Below are 17,648 nucleotides of genomic sequence, written 5' to 3'. Positions count from 1 at the left end.
CAACTTCATGGGCTTTGTATTATCCCCTAAGTCTTTATGTAGTTTGAACTATGATAGAAGTGCCTCATCTAATGTATGATTTCATCCTCCAGGGAACGACCAAGATTATTAGGCTTATCCGATGACTTCTGATTACCTTATGTGAAGTGATGTGCATGTGGCAGTCCCAATCCTCACGTTTCAGCATTCGTGTCACAAGGCCACCAGAACTGCTACCCATTGGCTTCCTTGTTGAGACTGACACAGAGGCTGAGGACTGAATGGGGGTTCAGGGGCAGCCTATTCAATTCTCTCACTCCCTGAAGGTGGTGACGGCAGGTGAGGGTGGGTGCACCTGGATAGGGTGGAACATGTGGAAGGCTTGTATTGATACTACTCATGCTGTACCTTGTTACACAGAGTTCCACCACCTTTCTCCATCCGCCACCTATCACCAGCACTAAACTCACTAAAAGATTTTTTTTTTAAGTAGAATTAAAAGAAGAAAGATTATTAGGCTTCAATGTTAATTTACTTTGAATTGTGTCCTATATTTTGGGACTCTGCTTCCTGATTCCACTGACGTATTTCTTATTAAAACTGATCTTTATAAGGGCACCAAGTTAAAAAAGAAGAAGAAGAAGAAAAAAAGCACATTCTCCTGGTTTGTTTATATTGGGTCACACAGTAAAACCAGGTTTTGTTTTTCTTTTAATTTCATGCTTTAAGAAGAAACACATTGTTGGAATCACGAGGCTAGGACCTACAGTATGGTACAACTTTCAAGGTACTCTAGGCCAATTCCCTTCCCGCCCCCCCATTCCAGTCTCCCTTTAATTATCCTTGTGATGAGTTTTCCTGTTCTCAGCTAACAAGTAACAGACCACGTCAGAAACACATTCCACACCCCCATTATTAGGAAGCATTTTTCTTCTTTCCTCTAAGAACAAAAATAAGAGGTCAGTTTTCAATAAATTCAAAAATGGCAGCTTTGAAAAATCTTAGCCTGCATCTGGGGGATTTTGATACTCAATTCACATTCAATTTAATGGGAACTGGGTGTCCACATCTCAGCTATGATTCTTACAAAAATCCCAATTGATCTGTGGATGCACATAATGGCGCAGATCAAAACCCCTCCTTCTGCTCCCCCTATCCCCCTCCAAATGAACCCCTAGGACAGGATTTTGAGGCAGCTGACAGATACTATACGCACAGCGTTTATAGCCTTGCAAGAGTTACTGCTATAGGGAGTTATTAAGAGGTATTTGGTGATTAAGAGCCCTGGTTAGATGAGAACTCACAGATACTCTTGTCTTAGTCATTTTCAGCAGCAGAAGCTGTAAGGAATGGCAAAGACACCCTGGTCAAATAGTTTTCAGCGACAGAAGCTCCAGACTCTCCCAGAAGGTGTCACTGTAGGGAATAGTCTAGGAGAGGACTGGCTGTGGGAAACTGTTAGCGCTGGCTTCCAGGCACTCAGAGTTACGGTAGTCATAGCCTCTGGAAGCAGGACTCACAGCAGGAAACGATGCAGGATGCTGCCTTTGGTGGAGCTTCCAACCATTCAAAGCCCCAGTCTGCTCAGCAGGAATGGCTCCAGGGAATGGGGTGGGAATATTAACTATGGAGAAAAATCACGCTTTCCCTCCTATCTGGCTTTCCCAAAAGGACTATGGAAGCTAGCCGGCTTTTTGTTCTCGGTAATCACTCCACCAAGATTTCAAAGGCATTATGTAAGTGAACCAATGTAAAGTGATTATGTCCGATGCTGTCAATAAATCATTAACATTTCTTAACACGATCAGCACAACTATTTGTGTCACAGCTGTCTTGTTCACTTTCAAATCAAAGCTTTCAAATTAAATATTCATTTAATAGTAAAATATTAATGCATCCCCACTGTTTCTGTAACAAATATTAATTTCTTATGGCACTTCCAGGCAAGGCATAAGTTATAAAGTTTGGCTCCCACAGGAATCCCCTCATCTCCCCCTTTCCCCTTTTTTTCTTTTTTTTTCTTTTTTTGCATTATCCTGTGTTTAGCCCAGAGAGAGGATCTTTTCGAAGAAGGGGCTTTCAGAAGGAGCAGAAAGGTAGATTATTTATTTGAAAGCACACCCACGACCCCACCCCACTAAACCAGGAGAATATCGAAGGCTACCGTTCCGTCTCCTGGCTGCAGAATGAGTCATTCATCCATTCAGCAATTCCTGTTGGAAAAGAACCATGAATGCCTCTGCCACCAGAATCCATTACAGATATTAAACTTAGCAAATCATCAAGGAGGGGCAAGATTTAAAGTCTTCAAGGCGCATGCCTGGTCTCAGCAGAAGTGGAATTGATTTGATAACAAGCTTTTGCAGTCTTAATGCCTGGGATATGTGGTATGCAGTTACCCTGGATAAGAAGCAGGTGACAGGGATAGAGTCTCTCTCTTTTGGATGCTTTTTTTTCCTTTGGATTTTACTGGTTCATCTCAGGGAAAGAGACACTGAATTCTAGTGAAGGCTGCAGGGGTGTTTCTTCAACTTTATAGTACACTGGCACATTACAGTCACAGACAGTGTACAGCAGTCCCCCACTCTTGTTGCATGAGGCGTGTCCGTGGGGCATAAGGAATTTACAAGAACTGACAGGGTATTCCGAAGGGGCAGTGTGTAATGGGCCATAACAGAGCTGTGCCATAATGGGGAACCTGCACTGCCCTACATAAGGCATTGGGTTGTCAAGGACTTCACGGTCTAGAAAATTCAGGAAGGGAGGATGCGGGAGTGGGTGCAGTGGAAGGGCAGAGGTTAATTTTTGATAAATGGGAATATATAAATCTCCTCAAAAAGACTACTTTTCTGGGCAATTTACCACAATTGTTTCTATTGCTTGCAATCTGCTGATCCCCTCCTCCTGGGGCCATTAACTCCAAGCTACTCCTCGTTATGTTGTGGACTAAATCATGTCCAGTCTTGAGACGCACTGGTCTCCTTCTCCCACTCCTGTCCCCAAGCCTCTTTTCCAGACATGCAAGCACCCCACCTGTCCTGGGGTGTCAAGACACATACCATTGTGCTCCCATGCCCCCCCTAAAGATCACTCCTTTTCTCACGGGCTGTGCTAAAGGAGTGATCCTTCCTCTCGGCTTCCCGATGAGCCCAGTCATTTCTATCTCTGCCTATTAGACTGTAAGCTCTTAGCAGCAGGGATGCCCTTCATTTGGTCTGTCATACTGCACCAGGCACATTGTCAGTACTTAACACACACGGCATAATAGTGAAAGTGGGAAGCAGCAAGACAGTGGTGACCCTGGGAATTGCAGACAATTCTGGAGGGATGCTGGGGTTGACTTTAAATAGGTATTGGGTAATTTCTTCCCTGACTACCTGTTCTTTTTCATTTTCTTGCACCTAGATTCAGATGAGAATGACAGCAGACTGGTAAAATACCACAAGCATGGCTGGTCTCCCAAGACCAGTACATCCTTGGCCCTTCGATGGATGCAGAAGGAGTAGGATGCAAGCTTTCCCCTCCCCATTCAAGGACTTTGAGGAGCAAAGCATCTTCTTTCTCTGGGTGCCCTTATAGGTGTAGTCAACCCCGAAGGGGGCTTGGAGGAGGCAGGGCCATGCTCCCTTGCCTCCACCACACACACACACACACACGCGATGGCCCATGCAGCCGGTTACCTGTGCAGAAGGTAGCAGGGTATACCATCCCAGAAGACGCTGCAGTGTATGTCTCCCCGGAGATACAATGCCTCCCACAGCTCCCATTAGGGTGGTGCAACTTCATTCCACCCCGCTGCAGGCCGGTGCCTTTATGGCTCAGCTTAGCCCTTGGTATTTATGGCCTGAATGGAAGCAGGAGTTACTAGAAAGCTGCCATCTAGCCTAATTCTGCTGAGGAGCAGTCAGGATAAGCTTGGATAAATATCTGTGCTTGTTTGAATGGAATCTCAGAACCTGATGAGGTTTCTCCATCACTAGGGCAAAGCTCTGAATCCTTATAATCTTCCAAAGACTATCTGGCTGCAGTGAGCTCAGGCACTCTTATCATTCACTATCGGCAGTTAAGGAACTTGGTTGGTTTGGAGTGGTGGGGGACTCAGAGAGAAATTTCACAGACATTAGTCAGCGGGGTGGACACCAGGCTTCAGGGGAGGGAATAAAAACAACATAGGCACTTTTTAGGACATTCTTTTCAGTAAAAGTTTCATACAGAGATTTAACCCACGGATGGAGTGCACCTGTGCAGCAGCTGAATAATCCGCAGCTTTAAGAGCCTCTGACTACTCATTGACACAATGAGGGCAGTGAGCAGTCAGAATCAGGTTTCCTAAAAGTCTCTAAATCCATAGTCCCGGGATACAGCTTAACAGTTCCAGAGGAATCATTAAAAGCTATTGATTCAATCATGCAAGCTTCTTACTCACCTGCCCTTCCTCTATCAACACTTCCATTCCCCCACCGCTACCACGAATGGCTTTCCCCCACTTCCCCATTCCTAGCCCTTTCCACTCCCCTATTACTGCCACACTGGCTTTCCCCCCCAAGACTACCTCCTATCAGTCTCCCTTCACTGTCACCTTTCCCGTTCCCAGGGGACATCATTTCAGAAAAATTCTGGGGGTGGGGGGGAAGTTGTGCCAGCATACAGAACAATATATCTTATATCTCTGCATCTTATTCCTGCAGAGTTGGCAAGGAGCAAAAAGTGGAAGACATGATGGAGAATATAGTCCTATGAAAAGCCTGGGGGCCCTGCTGAAGCGTTCACTGCCTGTTTTACCCTCTCGCTGTAAAACATTAGCCAATACTCTTTTTTTTTTTAAAGGATGCTACATAAAAAGAACTACATTCGTTTTTATAAGTCCCTCTGCTCGTTAAACCACCACCCTGGACTATAAGGTTTTATGGCCAATTGTAAAGCCTCCCACGGTCCCATTACAGTCAATTGAAGGACTAAAATATGGTTTTGAAAATAATCAGGACACATTTCCATTAGCCATTTCTCCCTTTCCTCCCTAAATTGATCATAGAAATCAACACACTAAGAACACACTCCGCGCCTAAAGTTTTCATAGCACTGCACACAGGTGGGAGGGGAAGGGCATCTGGCGTGCAAGTTCCATTCAATTTAATAGGCAAGGAAGGAGCTGTCAGGTTGGTTATACCATATCAACCCTCTTCTGCCCATTAAAGGTAATTAAAGCACTACAATATACAGCAGCCACGAAAATGGCTAGGCAAGGCTAAAAGCACTCCCCTTCATTCATCTTCTTGTGGCTAATAATGATGAATCACAGACGTCATTTTTGGAAGAGAACTCTTCTCCTCAGCAATGGTCAATGCAGGGTTGCCCCTCTCACAACATGCTGTAGCGCTTTGTAAACTGTTCTAAGCTCTCCAGACCTCTTTGCTCCTCAGTGTTTTATAGATGCCTTTCTTACAGCTAAAAATTCTTTTGAAGGGAGGCTCGCAAGAGTCTCTTCCAGCCCTCTGTAGAGCTCCACACAAGCAGAAATCAGTCCAAGACCTCAGCAGCCTGCAGCTCCATTCTCTCTGTGTTGATGTGGTTTGGGAGGAGATTTCCAGATAGACCACGACTGAAATACGTACTCATTACTATAGAGATGTTAAATTGTTAATTCAAGGGGCCTCGTTCTGGTTGTCCAATGTATATGTTTGCTTGAATATTCTTTCATTCACAGTCTAAGCCCCGGTGGGACATTTTTCTGACGTGTACTTTTCTTTGCCTCTGAAAGGCACAGATGATAACAGAGCACTGATTTGGTAGAAGGGGTGCCTTGAAAACACAAATTAAAATTTACCCTATCCCATGCAAAGGAGGACTGTGGCGAATGGCTGCCTCCTAAGGGGTTCAGTACCAATCTAGATATTGAATCATCTTTGCTGGACACAACTTAGTCCTCAACTTAAAAAAAAAATTCAGAAGACCCATTTCTTTGCCCTTGGAGTTTACAAGATGGCCCCAAATAGCTGGTATTGTCTAAGGGCCTGTTTCTACCTTCCCAGTTCCAATGAGGCTACTTGCAAAGTAAGGTATTACCAAGCGTAATGAAAGGTGGGAAGATCCAGTCCTAAGAGATCTTCATCCTCCGCCCCATTTAGACTGCACACATTGAATTCCTCGTTATGCTATCAATATAAGCAGTGTATTTTTCAGGAACAACCTATAATTTTTTCCAGCAAGTGCACTTATTCTAAGTTTGTTTGCCAAGCAGTGTGGCGTCACCTTCCTCCTCGGTTATGGTTAAGCGAAGTGGTTTTGTTTTCAATGGGAAAACAAATGGCATCAATTCTCCAGCCTTCTGCCCCAACCCTCTTTAATGGCATGCACCCCTTCTAGAAGGTTGATTGAAGGCTAAGTGGGGGGCCACATATTTTTGTGGGAGTCCCTTGTTAAAATACAGACAGCAGATTGTTGTACAAGATAATCCACAATGATTATCTCAGGCAATATTTTACAAAGATGTCAAAGTGGCATTGAATCAGAGAAAGGAAAGCTTTGGGCCAAACTCCCAGCAGATGTAAATCAATTTATACCACCTGGGGACATGTACCTTTGTCATGAGCTGGCTGAATTACTCAGTATAAATCATTTCTGTGATGAGTTTGGGCATTTTTGTTGTTGAACAAATCATTTATAAATATTTTTATCATTATCTGAACAGCTATGCAGATGTGGGCATTATATTGGGCAAATAATTTAGTTCTCATTTTCCCCATCACGGGGTCTGCTACTCACCGTGCATTGGCGCCTCCTCGTGGCTCATCTGGGGAATGAGCTCGCCGCTGTCCATGCCCCATTTGGTGGTCACTCAGTCCATTGCCTCAGTCGCTCGCTCTGTGGCCCCTCTCTCGCTGTTGGGAGCTGCAGCACCTCTCCTTTGTGGCTTAGCCCTCCACAATCGTCCTTCCCTTTGGGGGTTTCTCCAGAGTCTCACTTCACACAGTCTCAGGCAGTCTCCATAGCCTCTGTGTTGACTGCACCACTCCCGCAGTGGCTTATAGGGGAACGCAGGCTCGCCCGCTACACTGGGTTCCAGTCCAGGGGCACTCGAACTAGCAGTTCAGGTCTATGTTCTCAGAACTTACTGTTCCTTCCTACCCCGCCCTTTCTCAGGCTCCTACTCTTCCTCTTGGATCAGGGAGCGTGACTGCAGGCTCACCTCCCTGCAGCCCCATTCCATCCCCAACTCCTAGGCTTTACAGTAGCCCCTGCCTGCTCCTGCCCAGGTGAGTTTCGGTCTCAGTCTCATTGCCCCTTAGCTCCCCATCAGATGCAGCCTACGACAAATTGGCCTCTCTTGCCACTTTAACCCCATCTGTGCTGGTGTGGGGTGGACGCCCCAACACACCCCCTTATCCCCGCCAATCATCTAATACAATTATCCATTCAAAAATGTGTTCATCCACTTTAGCTTTGCCCGACACACCCTCCTTGACTTTCAGCTGTGCTATGCCACAGCCAGGCTCATCCCAGGTGATGTGTCAGAGCGGTAAAGCCTGTCGGAACGCGAAATGCCCAGTCATTTCACTGGCACTGCATGCAGCTTGTCACAGCATCTCACAACCGGCTCTGGTATTTTGCATAAGCATTGCCATTCTGTAAAGAGCATTAAAAGAAAGTGGTACCTATTTTGCTCTTCTAAGATTATAAATACATACAGAGAGGAGGTTCTCATCTATTGAAAATCAAGAGGGTTGACCTTGAGGAAATGGTATGTTTCCTTTAAATAGCATGCCACATGTTATATCAGGACTATATCTGTCCCAAACTAAACTATGGGGTATATGGAGAATGGAAAAATCCTGCAAAATGTCCTAGTTACATATTGCAGCCTCCCACTGTAAGCTTCTCATCTGAGATCTGCCTGGTGGATCTGACGATAGGATTTTACTTATCAGCCGATATATTTCCCTGGTGCTGTCCCACAGGCTGCATAGCACAAGCCAAGGGAAGGTGAGAATCAAGGATCCGTGTGGAAGCTGATGCCATGGATTGAACCCATCCTTGACCTAGTTTTGGACAGCCTCTCCTCCCCCAGCCCATTTCACCCTTGTGCACAGAACTGGGATTTGCAATGCACAGGGAATGTGCATCCTCCCTTGTATGGCTTCCCTCCTGTGCTGGAGGACCTACACTGGTGGCAGTCTGGAATCGCCCCTTTTTGGCTTCTGTGGTGATGTGAACTAACATTGCGAATAACATAGCAGAACTCTGACACTGACTGATTTCTCCACCGGGGGGAGTAAAATTTGCTTAGGTGAACATGCGAGGGTGTCTAGCTGGCAAGCAGCCTGCTTTATATACAGCCCAGTCAGTTAAATTCTGTGGCCCAAGAAAATTGTGGGATTTAAAAAAAAAAAAAAAAAAAGCCTTAGTAGATCAATAGTTCCTAAGTAAAACTGAGAGAATCACAGGGAAAGGAAAGAGCTGCAGGGAGCTCTGAATCTAGCAGCTATGTGACGTCTGGGGGCTCCAAATGAACAAGGAAATTTATATATTAAGCAGCAAAAAGTTTCCAATAGAGTAAAATCTGTCTCTAATTTAATTGTTTGATTGGCATGTTTTTAAAATACAATTTAAGCAAGATGATATCGCCTTCATTCACTCGAGAAAGAGAGAGAGTTCTATAATGTCGCTGTCAGCAAATGCGTCTTATGTCAACCAGCGGAAGAATAGTTGGATATCTGTCTGCTGAGATAATAACATTAAACTTTCTCGAAACATTTGAGAACTCTGACTAATCTCTCTGCCTCTCTATTTGATTTTTCTAAAGTGAATTTACTGCTGATGAAAGGTTCCCGATTGACAGCTCCAGAGACAGAAGTTTATCCACAGAATAGGTACAACCTAGTCAAATACACATCCTCTTCTCACAGTTGATGTGGCTGTTTTCCCACTTCCCTGCACCTTGCATTGTCATTTATGCCTGTGAACAGTGGGCATAAAGCTCTGCAGCCAGTGTGAGCAAGCGGAGAATTGATGTGGTAATGGTTTACCTATACTTTGCCCAGGTGCAAACAGCAATGGGGAATTAGGCCCAATGTCCCTCAGCCCAACCACGAATCCACACCTTTAGAGTACATTCAGCTGAGGAAACAGAATCAGCTGGGGGAATTAGCAAAGGCTTGGGTCCCAGGAACTCCTGAATAAAGTCCCCACAGGCCATTCGCCCTTTGGCATCTTGGCTGATACCACTACAAAGAGCGCCAATTAGTGCCCATCAAATAATCCTGGATTGGGAATTTTTTTTCCTGACATACACATTTGCTCATTGGGAACTGAATTGCAACCACATGGGCCACTAAATAACCAGCAGGTGGTAACAATGTTCAGTCAGCATCAACCTAACATCTGCCTGAATGGACAACCTAGCCATAAAAAGTTCCATGCAATCCCTCCATTACTGTCTTTCTCCATTCTGCACTTTCCGTCTCTCCAGGGCTCAGGTAATTCAGACTGGCCTCTGTTCATCTCAGAGCACCTCAGGATTTCCTAATAATAAAGAACAATATAATCACTTTGCATTTTCAATGTACTATGCAAACATATTTAAGCCGCACAACCACCCTATGAGGTAGATAAGTATAACTATCCCCATTACACAGATAACCATACTTATAGGACACCCATCATATGTGTGCTTTACAAACATTAACACATTACCTCTCACAATTCCTCCGTAAAGGGGAAGTATTATCCCCACTTCACAGACAGCGAACTGAGACCGAGGGAGATTAAACGATTTGCCTAAGGTCATACAAGAAGTCTGTGTTGGAGCCCAGAACTGAATCCCAAGCCCCAGGCCAGTGCTTTATCCACAAGACCACCATGCCCTGGACATCCAAAGAAGTTAAGCGATTTATGAGTCGCTGAGAAACGTGGGACTGGATCTCAGGACAGAGACCCCGACTGCCAACTCTTTGCTAATTTAATCAGTCCACACTGCTTTCTCAGATTGCATACAGAGTTCCATAGTTCATCCTGCTGCTGCAGCTCTGTAGATCCCATCCATGAGAAACAACAACAAAGCGGAAGAGGACTAATGAGGCAACACAATCCCAATGCTTTCACAGAAGTGCAAGTGACAGGAAAACTTTAATCAAGAAAAAACAAAACAAAAACACTATTTGAGGGAGAAGTAAGGGACAAATGAGAGAAGACCCATGAGCAAAGGTTGTCATTTCCTCAATATCACCTTAACAGAAATACTTGACAGATTGTTCTTTGACGTGTGGGGAAATACCTGGGGTAAATGCCTCATCTACTGGGGAAATACATAGGGGAATGATAACAATTACAGGGAATTCTTAAAGGGGACATACCTTGTCTCTAGTGAAGTGCTTCTGGGGACATTCCCATCTACAGAAAAAAACAATGGAGAAGATGATACAAATGGAAGTGTTCCCCACGCATGAGGGTAAGTGGAAAAAAATCTTGGAGAGGGTGTTATGCCTCCATCCATGGAGAATGCTTTCTTGTGTATGGCAGGATGCTTCATTGGACAAGCCCAAACATAAGAATGTTTGGAGAAAAGATACCTTATTACGGGGAACACAGCCACGTAGAGGGAAATAATTTGTGTGAATAGAGGGACGGAGGGGAATAAAAACTCACCCACCTACCGAAAATTCTTCAGGATAGAACAATCCACTGGTGTTATTTGCCTGTTGAGCTGTGAGGAGCATTGTCCTTCATCCCTATTGGAAGGCCTGCTTTGGCAGTATTTCATGAGATCCATGGAGCACACAGAGGTTATGACTGAAGGGGCAGCAAATCTGATCAACACAGGTATAATCTGGCTATCAACCTATCAGAAACACACAAGAAGAAATGTTCCATTGTTCCTCATTCCTATTCTTATTTGGTTAAGAGTCAACTCTCTGTTTCAAGCATCACCATGAAGGAGGCAAAGATCAATTTAGGCCACTATTCCTTCTCAGTAGATGATGCATTCCATAAACTCTCTTTCTTCCTGCAACCAGGTGTCTTCCCAGCTTGCATATTCATTCCCTACATTAGCACCATGGCTTGTGAAACACAATTAAATCCATTCCATGGCACTAGTGCTAAGGGAAGCTATTTACCCACTGACTCTTTCGTGCCACTCCCGACACAAAGGACTCCTGAGAAATTTTGTACTTGTTGGAGGAGAGGGCTTAGACCACAAGCATCAATAAGGAGAAGAGTTTGACACAGTAGATCATTGGTGTCCAAACTTTACCCAACCATATGACACACTGGCAACTTCCACAGTGTTCTTTAAATTTTCCCGTGTTGCTCGCAGGAAGAGGATACCTAGGCCCTGTTCAAACTTAAGAACATGCTTAACTTTATACACTCCAGTTATTTTTACTACTCTGAGTGAGTAAAGTTAAGTATGTATGTAAGTCTTTGCAGGAATGGGGCCGTGTCCTCCTGATGTACCCATTCAATTGGGAAGGATAGTGGTTATTGGTATCATCTCCCACCATGGGATCTATTCTTTCATATTGAATTGAAAATAATTTCTCTTTTATTCAAATACTGAGTATCCCAGGGCCTGGGGTGAAACTATGGAGATCCTGGTGACGTCTCCCAGCAATGCTGGAATCCAAGCTGCAATAAACTCAGTCCATTCCTGTCAAGGTTCCTTCCCCACTCTGAACTCTAGGGTACAGACGTGGGGACCTGCATGAAAGACCCCCTAAGCTTATTCTTACCAGCTTAGTTTAAAAACTTCCCCAAGGTACAAACTTTGCCTTGTCCTTAAACAGTATGTTGCCACCACCAAGCATTTTAAACAAAGAACAGGGAAAGGGACCACTTGGAGACGTCTTCCCCCAAAATATCCCCCCCAAGCCCTACACCCCCTTTCCTGGGGAAAGCTTGATAATAATCCTCACCAGCTGATACAGGTGAACACAGACCCAAACCCTTGGATCTTAAGAACACTGAAAAAATCAATCAGGTTCTTAAAAGAAGAATTTTATTTGAAGAAAAGGTAAAAGAATCACCTTTGTAAAATCAGGATGGTAAATACTTTACAGGGTAATCAGATTCAAAACACAGAGAATCCCTCTAGGCAAAACCTTAAGTTACAAAAAGACACAAAAACAGGAATATACATTCCCTCTAGCACAGCTTATTTTACAAGCAATTAAATAAAAGAAAATCTAACGCATTTTCTAGCTAGATTACTTACTAACTTTACAGGAGTTGTAAGGCTGCATTCCTGATCTGTTCCCAGCAAAACCATCACACAGACAGACAGACCCTTTGTTCCCCCCCTCCAGATCTGAAAGAATCTTGTCCCCTCATTGGCCATTTTGGGTCAGATGCCAGCAGGGTTACCTTAGCTTCTTAACCCTTTACAGGTGAAAAGGTTTTGCCTCTAGCCAGGAGGGATTTTATAGCACTGTATACAGAAAGGTGGTTACCCTTCCCTTTATATTTATGACAATTCCAGTTTTAAAACTGATGTGGCTTCCGCATCTCTGAAAATTAGGTTACATATTTCCAGTCTCCTGTTAAAAATCAAACCTGTAACTTTAACGTTTAATATGTAAGCAAAGCATTTAGTGTTTGCACAGCAAAGTGCTTGTTCTAAAATTAAACCCCTGCTGAAGCAAGATAGAAAACAGTGATGGGTGAACTTCAAACATTTGAGAGGCTGGGTTCAGTTCGGAAGCATATCCAAACCTCTTCTGTCTGAAAAAATTGGCTGGGAAACTTGCAAGAACACGAGTCATCTATACGTAACATTGTCTTATTGTGGCCCATCAACCCATGAGGGATGATTCCCAAGTTCTCTTCCTCGCCACCAACTTTACTATTGATTTCAGGTTCTAATGATTCTGAGTCACGATGATGATAAACTCGCCAGAAAACAATTTTAATCTGCTTGGAGAACTAGCACCAAATCCTCAGCCACACCCAATTTGCCCACATTTCAGGTTATCCACATCAAACCCCAGCCCACCCTGGAATGTCTCTTGAGCCCAGGGCTACTGCAGAGGTGCTTCAAGGCTGAAGGAGCTGGCTCTGTGCCTGGTATAGGGACACCTTGCGCCAGGGATATTCTCCAGGGGCCCTTGCCCATCAGCCCCTTTACTTATCTGGTGGTAAAGGGCCATAGGCCTTAGTGCAAGACCTAAGGAAGAAGTAGCCATTTTCTTCACATCAAGGCCTGTGGCAGTTTAAATATGAAAGCTAAGGCAGTCTATATTTGGTCTTATGCCTGCTGAACAGATATCTGCATCACCCGAAGCCCTGACAGCTTCTCTTGTGCTTTGAATTACACACCTCTAGAGATTCAGAGGATCCAAACCATAAACGGTTTGTGTAGACATAGCAGTGCTAGGTGTACTCTAGCTCAGTGGCTCTGAAGCGGGGTACACAGAGGTCTTCCAGGGGGCACGTCGACTCATCTAGATACTTGCCTAGTTTTACAACAGGCTACGTAAAAAGCACTAGTGAGGTCAGTACAAACTAAAATTTCATACAGACAAGGACTTCTTTGTACTGCTCTATATACTATACACTGAAAGGTAAGTACAGTATTTATATTCCAATTGATTTATTTTATAATTATATGGTAGAAGTGAGAAAGTCGGCAATTTTTCACTAACAGTGCACTGACCCTTCTGTATTTTTGTGTCTGATTTTGTGAGCAAGTCGTTTTTAAGTGAGATGAAACTTGGGGTACACAAGACAAATCAGACTCCTGAAAAGGGTACAGTAGTCTGGAAAGGTGAAGAGACACTACTCCAGCTTGTGAAAAATAACAGTGAGAATGCTACAGGGCGGGCTTCCGTGTAACACTTCAGTATGTCTGAACTGCAGCCGGGGATGCGAACGGAAGCTCACGTAAATATCCCCATGTCAGCGGTACTCTAGGCAGCTCGCTACAGATAAAAGCGAGGATGCAAGGGCACACACTCACTTGTGTAGCTAGTACTGAAGCATGTACCCAGAGGGGCAGGCAGGCTTCTGCAGCCTATACTGAAGCCTGTGCTGTAGCATCTGCTCTTTAATTTTTAGCAAGCTAGCTAGAGCTCAGCTAGTGCAGGTATGAACACACAAGCTACCATTCACACCCCAGGTTCAAACGAAGATGTACCCTCAGAGTCCTTCGGTCTTAAAATACCAACCTTCACAAAGGAAGGGATTGAATTGTTGTATGGAAACTCAGTGTTATTCACCATGAAGCCACTAGGCTAGAGCATCCCATCTCATCTGTCTATTTTAGAATGAGATGATCCACCATAAGACATCTAGGGCATTATACCCAATTAAAATAATCCCAGCAAGGTGGCCCAGAAACTATAATGATTCTTAACAGCAAGTGATAACAGGGGGCAAAAAAAAAAAAAATTGTAACCAATATGAAAAGGGGAGTTTAGCCAGGCTCTCCAGAGCCTGGGCAAAACAACAGGTCTGGTTTTAAACTAGGAAGTTGTTCTCTTCAGAGCGATTGCTAAACCAAACTGTGTGCAGCCAAAGTCTGGGTCCATCGAATAAAAAGTCCACCCTCCCGCACCATCCAGTAATTACCTTCTTTCCCTCCAAGGAAAGCTCTCTCTGTCTTATGAGGCCTGATCCAAAGCACACAGAAGTTAAAAGGACTCCTTCCATTGACTCCAATGGGCTTTGGATCAGGGGCCTAGTGTGTGGAGAGAATTACCTAATTCATGACAGTTGGAATAGCTGTACTTTCATGCAACCTTTGCGTTTCAAGTGTGTGCCTGTGGTCTCTTCTATGCTTAGAGAGAGACGGTTGATCCCTCCCCTCCCCTGCCAGCCCTTTGATGGACTATTAGGCTGATCTGGTATGGCGAACCCTATGGGCCAAATTCAACCATGGTTTAAGTAGATGCAACTCCATTGAGATCACTGAAGCTGTGCTTGTTTACATGAGGGATGAATTTGCCCTGAGATACTTATATCCCATCATGTCCAACACACACACACAGAAAAATCCAACAGAGAGAAACTGAATTTAACAAACAATCCCTCTACTTTTAACAATGGCAAATACCCTTTAGCTTACGCTAGGATTATCCATCATCTGTGGCAGCTTTCCAGGAATTTCTGGACACACTCCTGCCGCCGCTTCAGAAGAGAAACCCACGTCATGGATGTAGATTGCTTCTTCTGACGTTACAAGGGTCAAATTAAATTTAGATAGCCGGGATAATCCATTTTTATTCCTGAGATTGCTGGTAAATTTTATTTTTGAGTTTCATTTCTGTGCCTTGAAGGAATTGTTCTTTCCTTTTGATGCCATTTTCAGTATTTGTCCTTCACCTCCCCGGTTGTCTCGGTGGAGCCAGCCCAAATGTCACGAAGACTATTAATGGTGTATACTTAACACACATACTCACAGTATGTTCATTCTCAAGGAGACTAAACATTATTGAAAGGTTACAGCATTTATTTTGATGTGCGTCCATTTAACCAGGTCTAGTAAATGTTACACAAATGTAAAATGGCTCTTCCCTCCCCAGGGGCCATATTGAACCATTGATTTATAAGCAAACCTCCCCACTGAAATGAATCCGGAATTAAAAACGGACAACAAAATATGCCAGCTTGACACACATTTGATTTATGCAGAAGATATCACAGAGAACAGAAGTATTCTATCCTCATTCCCCTACTGGAAACAGTTTCCTACTTGAAGCTCTGGAATAATTCAGTTTTTAACTCCTCTAAATGGGTCGTCTCTACAGTGGTAATGAGACACCACAAAAGCTTCAGCATTTCAATTGTGAATAGGCACAATGGCAGTCTGGATTTTTATTCAAAACAATCTGAACCTCTTTGCGGGTTTGCAAACCAGGTATTTTGTGGGATCCCAAAAACGTGCGGCTCTCATTGGGGCTGATAATACAGCTAAAGCAGCAGCCTCTCTCATGGTTGTGTCCAGAACTAGGAGCAAAAAAATTAAAAATACTTTTAAAACACCAGCTGGAGTTTTGGGCACTGGATTGTCTCAAGTACTGTTCTAAGGATATCTATTCATCCACCCCTACTAATCATCAATCTTTGGCAACAGTGAGGTTTATGAAGGGTGACCATGGATTCTAGGAAGATCCCATGAGCACCCTTACGTACTCAGTTGTTGTTTGATATATAGATGGAGAAGATTCCTCTATCCCTCCAAAAATAAAGGAAAGATACTTGGCATAGGATTTGTCAGACTTCCTTCCCAGCTCCATAGTCTGAGTCCAACCAACAGCCAAACAAATAACAAAATCTAAAGTACCAAGGGATACCCAAGGTTGTACCTCAGCGGCATAGTCTCCCTGACTTATCTTTGAATGAGATGAGGGTTTTTCCCATGCCCTGGGATTGCAAATTAAATGCTCTCCTGTTTGCCCAGTTAGACTCTGATCCTTCTCCATGTGAGTGAATTTCTGTACCCATAGAGTACTCTACTGAAGTCAGTGGGGCTCTACACTGGGGCAAGGTCCTCCTGTGTGGAGCTACTTGCAAGACTGACTTCATAATGGACACAAACCGCCCCTATTCATAATGCTCTAGTTGTGTCTTGATTGCTGTCTCTCCAAGAGACGTTCTGAAAGATTACATCCTTATGTTGGGCACCACCAAAGAAGACAAGAGAATTACAGCAGTGACACTATTATACGAGGTCAGAATCATACAGCAGTGGCAACAGAAAACAGAGTATTTACAACTAAGGTGCCTTAGACCTAAACCCAGCCTAAAAAACACAAACTGTCATTCCCAGGCTCCAGTTAAATGCACACTCTCTTACGGGGAAGTTAGTTTGACTCAGTCAAGTTGTCAAATACTAATGCAAAAACAAAGAAACAGGACAGCACTCTCCCTCCCCCATTGCTCTGAGACCCTCCCACCTACACTGCCCTTAGGCTCAGAAACACCCCTCCAGCCAACCACCTCCACCAAATTCCCCACCAACTCAGAAACCCGCCTTATCTGTTGCTGGGTCTAGAGAAGCAGGAAAGATCTGCAGCTGCAGGCAGCTTGTGCTAGAGGCCTCGTTTCTTGCCTCTGGGGGTGGGTTGATTGGAAACGGCCACACAGTAGTCCATATTCCAGCACCTGTGCCTTCTCCCTGTGACACAGGGAGCCCAGATGGGATTTCAACACCAGGTGTCACTGGCAGCCAGATGGACCGCACCCACCCACAAAGCTCCAACCCCACCGTGTGGCAGCAGGTGGTATTGCAGCCTGCACCACATCATAATGTGGCCACTACCTACATTATTTGTGGGGCTGAGCAACACCAGCCCTGCCATGACCAGCTGCCTCTGCTGTCTCTTTTCTCTCTCCCTCTTCTCCTCACTGGCCCAGTCTCTCTTTCCTCTTTTCACCCACCTGCTCCTCCAGACTCGCCACCTTCTCTGCCCCCCACCCTCCATCCTAACATCTCCCTTCCCCTTTCGCCTCAGGGTGAGGGAGCCAGTGGGTTTTAGAGGGAGCCAGGGCCACCCACATAGGGGAGGGCAAGCCTGATGCAGCCAGGGTTAGGGATGGCTTGGGGCAGAACCTGCAGCCTTGAGAGGGCTGATGGGGGTTGGGCTCCTCCCCCATTCTGCCCCTGCTTCCCTTTTCTCCCCTTGAGCCTGTACATCACATCCTGTTCCCCACTGTGCCCCTGTAGGGCTAGTCTGACC

At 44.7% G+C, this 17,648-nt stretch overlaps 1 long non-coding RNA gene across 2 annotated transcripts in view; it reads right to left on the bottom strand.

The window, feature by feature from the left end:
- Positions 1–7,632: 7,632 nt before the first annotated feature.
- The window catches only part of LOC122463141, a 73,069-nt gene continuing 63,053 nt past the window's right edge, over positions 7,633–17,648 (bottom strand). For both annotated transcript variants that reach the window (XR_006286196.1, XR_006286197.1), the window contains exons 3-5: positions 10,629–10,813; positions 10,329–10,365; positions 7,633–9,498 (exon numbers count right to left, since the gene is read on the bottom strand). This is a non-coding gene — a long non-coding RNA (uncharacterized LOC122463141). The remainder of the gene's footprint in view (positions 9,499–10,328; positions 10,366–10,628; positions 10,814–17,648) is intronic.

Source organism: Chelonia mydas, chromosome 16, assembly GCF_015237465.2.
Source record: "Chelonia mydas isolate rCheMyd1 chromosome 16, rCheMyd1.pri.v2, whole genome shotgun sequence".
NCBI lineage: Eukaryota > Metazoa > Chordata > Testudines > Cheloniidae > Chelonia > Chelonia mydas.
This window is presented reverse-complemented; position numbering and strand designations above follow the sequence as displayed.